The sequence below is a fragment of the Halichoeres trimaculatus genome, unplaced genomic scaffold (assembly GCF_033239565.1).
Source record: "Halichoeres trimaculatus isolate MK-OKI-2021-1 unplaced genomic scaffold, fHalTri1.1 fHalTri1_scaffold_10, whole genome shotgun sequence".
NCBI classification, from domain to species: domain Eukaryota; kingdom Metazoa; phylum Chordata; class Actinopteri; order Labriformes; family Labridae; genus Halichoeres; species Halichoeres trimaculatus.
In genome coordinates, this window is record NW_027437187.1 from 6,788,860 (window position 1) to 6,794,779 (window position 5,920).

The following is a 5,920-nucleotide window of genomic DNA, read 5'->3' on the forward strand; positions in this document are numbered from 1 at the left end:
GAATCTGTCACCTGTCCTCTTGGATGACGGCCCCAGCGGACAGCTAATCTCCCCTGGAACCTTGGGAAACTGGGAAACGACCCCAGAGCCAGCTAGCTGTGCTAACAAGATTTGGGAAAGCTGGTGCTGAGTGGAGGTCACATGCCCTCTTTCCCTTCACAGTTCCCAGATGCCAAGACTTCCTGTCGAGCCATTCGGGTCACCTGCTCACATCCCTGACGGGCAGTTGAAAGAGACACTGTGGCGGCTTTAAGCTGAACCTTCGACCTTTGCTTGGATTCAGCAGTCGGTCCCTCATCAAGAATACTACCAGCCTGTACCTCAGCCCTTCAACTTCACCATTACTGTCTGAGAGAGCAGCGAAGGCTGGCTTACCTCTGCACTTTCACTCCACCTGCTGTCACAATAGTTCCTGTGTTTTTACTCCCCTTTCATTCATCCTCAGTCCTCCTTTAAAGCGTCTACTTCTCTCAGAGCGAGCACTTCTATATGGAGCTGGATAGTCTGTCTTACTGAGGCCTAAACCAAAGGAATAAAAATTTTCAATCAAGTTTACATGACCTGAACTCAAATAAGACTTCAGTCACTAGACAAAGCCAGAAAAGATGAGATGTAAGATGAGATGCACATGTAAACTCTGGAGAAAAAATTCAGGAGTCAGGGGGGAGTGCAGAATGTTTCTACCTGTTGCTCTGTTTTTCAGCTCCTCACCAGCGATAACCACAACAACTCTCACGGCTGACGTCTTTAAATGAGTAGATTTATCAGGATGTAAAAATGTGAGGGTTCAAAAAACACATCAGAGGACACAAAGCCAGATCAAAGTTATGAAATTGAGTAGAAAAATAGTTCAGAATGCAGGATCAGAAATACTTGAGTCCAAAAATTTTGTTTGATGTTGAAATAAAAAAATAAAAAAAATAAAAATAAAAATTCTGACACATTACCTCCACACCGCCCCCTAATGGAGAACATGTTCCTGGTGAAAAGTAGCTTGTTAATGTTTACACAGCTTACAACACTGCAGACGTAATAATAATAATAATAATAATTATTATTATTATTATTATTTTTATTTTTAATTATATATCATTATGATAATAATAATAATAATAATAATAATAATAATAATAATAATAATAATAATAATAATTATTATTATTATTATTATTATCATTATTATTATTATTATTATTATTATTATTATTATTATTATTATTATTATTATTATTATAAATTAATAAATAAAAATAAAATGTTACATTTCATCTGTTTTTACTAAATCAAATCAAATTTAATCCCTAAAGTTTGTTTGGGTTCACCAAAGTTATTGATCAAAAGTCATTCCCCCCCCTTCTCAATACATTATCCTTTCCTGTCTGATTAAAGGTAGAAAAAGTCACAAAAATAATCAAGAAAAAAAAATTATGTTGACAATTTTGTTAATTTGTGTTCCATCGAAGTTTTGATAACTAGTACACTGCTTCTTTCTAATGAGAACCAAAGTACACTACTTTTATACATTTTGCTCTGTTGGATCTTAAGAAGGTTCTGAGTAAAGTTTCAACATGAAGAAAGAAAGAAGAAATGGGAGTGAGACAAAAAATGATTAAGGGATTTATTGTTAAATAACAGATCAAAACTTTAAAAGCACAGCAAAAAAAAAACTGAAAACCCCTAAAATAGAAATGAAAGTGTGAAAAAAGGACTCTGTGATGAGGAGCTCCACCGTTCTTGTTGATCTCTTCCTGCTTGATGTGAGTATTTCCAGGAGGCTGTGTGAACGTTGCTCCAAGTGGTGAAGATGTCTTCATGGAGGATCATCCTCTGTCTGGACCTGATGTCCATTTCTGTAAACGTCCCTCTCCATCCATCCCCAAATGTTGTCAGAGTGATTTAGATCAGGGGAACATCAGGATGGTCCAAAGAGTGAGCTGATTCCTCTGGAAGAAGTCCTTTGTCAGGCGCCCAGTGTGACCTGCAGCGTTGTCCTGTTGAAAAACCCAGTCATTCCCACACAGACCAGGGCCCTCAGTCATGAAGGAGGCCCCCTGCAACATCTCCACAGAGCCAGCCGCCGTTTGACGCCCCTGACCAACCTGAAGCTCCATTGGTCCATTGAAGGAAAAAGCCCCAGATCATGATGGCGCCCCCTCCACTGTGCCGCTGTGAAAACATCTCCAGTGGGATCTCCTGGTCATGTCAGTAACGTTGAAGCCATCAGGACGTCAAGGTTCAGTTTTTTCTCCTCAGAGATTTAAACTGTCTTCACCTTTCAGTGTCCCATGTTTGCTGCTCTCTGAAAAAGTCCAAACAGTGAGTTTGTAGCGTTGTGGGAGACAAGGCTTTTGAAGATGTGTTTTGTTCTTAAAGCTCTTCTCTCTCAGACGCCGTTGGCTCCAGTGACTGGAGCCGACGGCGTCCAGGATTGTTCTGTGTCTTGATGGACAGCCAATCAGATCCTCTGGTTCAGCCCTGGTGAAGTGTTTCTAGGTCTACCTCTGGGCTTTTTTTAATCAATAACATAATACTCATCAAGATACTTGGGTCACGATACAATAATATCATGATATCACAATATAGTGATATATTGTGATTTCTACAAAGTTTTCTTTTTGATTGAAAACAACTTTTCTGTTTTATTGTGGTTGAAATAATGCAGTGGAGATGTGGAAGATGCATTGTAATCTCAACTTGGCTAAAATATGAATTTTTATTTCAACAAAAATATCGATATTAAGAGTTGAAATATTGGTATTTTATCACAGGTCAAAGTATCACAATATATTGTCCTATCAATATTTTTTCAGAGCTCTAGTGAAGAGGTGGGCTTTGATCCTCCTCAGTAACAGCTGCAGTCTGCCTGTCATCCAGTAAAATCAGAGTATTTTTCACACCCTGCTAAGTTCTTACAAATATCATTTCAGAACAATCGCTTTGTACAACTCAGAGTCCAAGTATAACTCACCGCCAAGCTTGAGACCTGGGATTTGTCTAACAGTGACATTAATACAACTTTAGTTTAACAACAGGCCAGCAGACTCCACTTCAGGAAAGAATACTAATGTTTATAATCCACTTACCTATTGTCTGCACGCCAAGTCTGTGTTGGTGGTGGCAGATTCAATTAGATTTTAATATGACCTTGGGAATGCAATTTATCTATCTCGAGGTTATGGACTGAAAGGTATTGAATACAAATATGAGTATCTGGTGCAGAACTTGTCCTTCCTTTCCCTCAGAGACCAGCTCTCACTCAGTGACTCTGTGGCTGTATGGGAAAACATGTTGAGTCACTCAAGTTCGACAGAAAAACACATTCATCCTCTGATCAATCTTGTCTTTAAGAATTCAGGGGCTAAAATGGCCGTGGACTGGGCTGCTCGTGATGAGTCATGGACAGAAACACTCCTTCCTCACAGTCTGAGGTGTAATCAGGGTTTTTTAACCTCGACAAGAAAAGCTCAGTGATTGATCTGATCCTCTAAGTAAGTGAGAACGTTATCTCATCCACGTGGGACTCTCACAGCTTCATTAGTTCTGTTTGTTTGACTTTCACTGACTTTAAGCCGCCGCCAGGGACACAAGACATTCTTGAACACGCTGCACACAGATATTATCAGTGTCCTGCAGTCGAGCCAAAAGACATGGTATCCTTATTCAGAGTGTATTTACCTCACACTCAGGGCTGAGGAGACGTGTGTTAATGTGGTTAAAAACTTAAGGAAAAGTTTGGTTTTAAAGTTCTTGCTGAAATGGTTCTTACATCTAAACTATGTGTAATTAATGACTGTGTTTTAGTTCAGCTCTGTTTTGACGTGTCTATGCACCAAAACAGTCCACTCAAGTACAAATACAGTGACATAGATAAAAACTGACTTAAGAAGTAGAGAAGTATGGATCAAAACCTAAATAATGAAATGCTCCTTCCTCCTGTTAGGATCAAAACCCTGACCCCTATGGTGGAAGGAACCTGTGCTATAAAGCAGTTTTTGAAAGGTGCATCAACTGACCAGTTAGTTCTTCTTTTAGACCTAAATGAAGCCACTTCTTCAGCTCTATGATGTTAGCAGAGCCTCACAGTCATGAGGTGAGGTCATTTGACTCAGAGCTGCATGTTTCATAACATTTGCAGAGATAAGAGTTGATTTGACTCTAACTGTTTTGCCTTAGGTGCCACTAAACAGCTTTTATTTGTCATAAAATGAAGCTGTGAGAAAGAAGCTAAAGTGCTGAGAACTGGAGTTTCCCGAGCATCTGATTAAGGCTGGCTGCAGAAGTAGCAGAACCCTGGAACATACTCAGTCACTCTTTGTTTTTATTTCCATCCTTGCAGACGCTCCCTGCATCTAGTCAAAGCCTGCTTTGAGTTCACTATGAAGTGATGAGCACTATGTAGGATGGCTTTGTCAGGCCAGGATCACATTGTGGTTGGAAAGAGAGGTCAGCTTTATTAAATCTCTGTTTCTGCAGTTATTGACCTGAAGGACCAACCTGTGAAAGGATTTGTTAAGATGACAGCTAAAATATTGATAAGACAATATATCTTGATACTTTGACCTCCAATACATTGATATTTCAACTCTTAATATCAATAAGTGAGAAAAGCTACAACCCAGTATACTGCCAAAAGATTGTTTAAAAAATATCAACTCAAAGTATATCTAAAAACTTAAATTTCTGAAATTGATTGTGTGAGTTTTTGTTATACTGAGCAAGTCAGTATGCCACAGACTAGGGATGTCCCAATCAGGTATTTTTGCCCTCGAGTCTAAGTCATTTGATTTTGAGTATCTGCCGAAACCAAGTCCTGATCCCATGCTTTTACTTTGATACATCACCATCCCAGCTTAAGCTTCTGCCATGATATGCTCTACTTTATGAAATTCAACCAATAGTGTCACTATTGATGTCAAGCCCTGAGTTGTTTTTGTGTGGGGTTGAGACAGTCTTACTCTGTACCACTGCACAAAAGCAGTAAATTCTTCTTACGAACAAGTCTGATCTGGACATCTCTGCCACAAACTCAATGTTTTACATGGTCCTTTAATCTAAAGTAATATTTTGATTTAGAGATATAATATTGCACAATATTGTGATATTGTGATACATCGGGGTACTATCGTATTGTGATGCGTTTCACATCAAGGGGTACTTGCCAATACTCTATTGACAGCATGAGCAGTAGGATTGGGTCCATATGCTTTTCTCCCATAATGGTTCTTTTAGGACTTTTCTGTTTAATTTAAATTGTGATTCTTCAATATTTCTGTTTTGTTTTTGTTTTTTTTCCACTTTTTGTTCAGTTTATTAACACCAGACCGTGTGAAAATTGATAAATGATATTGTCTACATACTATATCAGGAGACACATTCCTCCCCCTCCAAAAATGCACATCAGGGGATTTGACATCACCTCACTGGAAAGTAGAAAGAAAACATTTCCCTGTAGCTTCCTTTCAATCTTGACTTATACACATGAAATAAAATGAAGGAGTGAAATAGAAAGTAGAGAAAAGTTTATAAAGGAGAAAATGTAAACACAAAAAAAGAGTTTTTGATTGCGTTTTCTCTTTTCTGTTTGTGCTTTGCTCTTCAATGCCACTGTCGCACAAAATCTTGCTAACAATTTGTAATAAGTACAAGTTGAAGTACTATTTTTTTTTTTAAAAAAACAACTCAAAAAGTAAAAACAAAATAAGATTATAAAAAATGCTTAGGAACAGTAACTTGATAAAAAGTAATGAATAATTTTCCATTTGCTGACAAGCTAACTGAATAAAAAAAAAACTGTTGAAACACTGCTGTCTACGTTTAGTGTCTCTGTAATGCTAAATTACCTACATTAGCTAGAAAGCTTAATCAGGCTTCAATAAGTCACACCACAATCCTCTTCATTTACGGGCCCACGTGGTTTTGA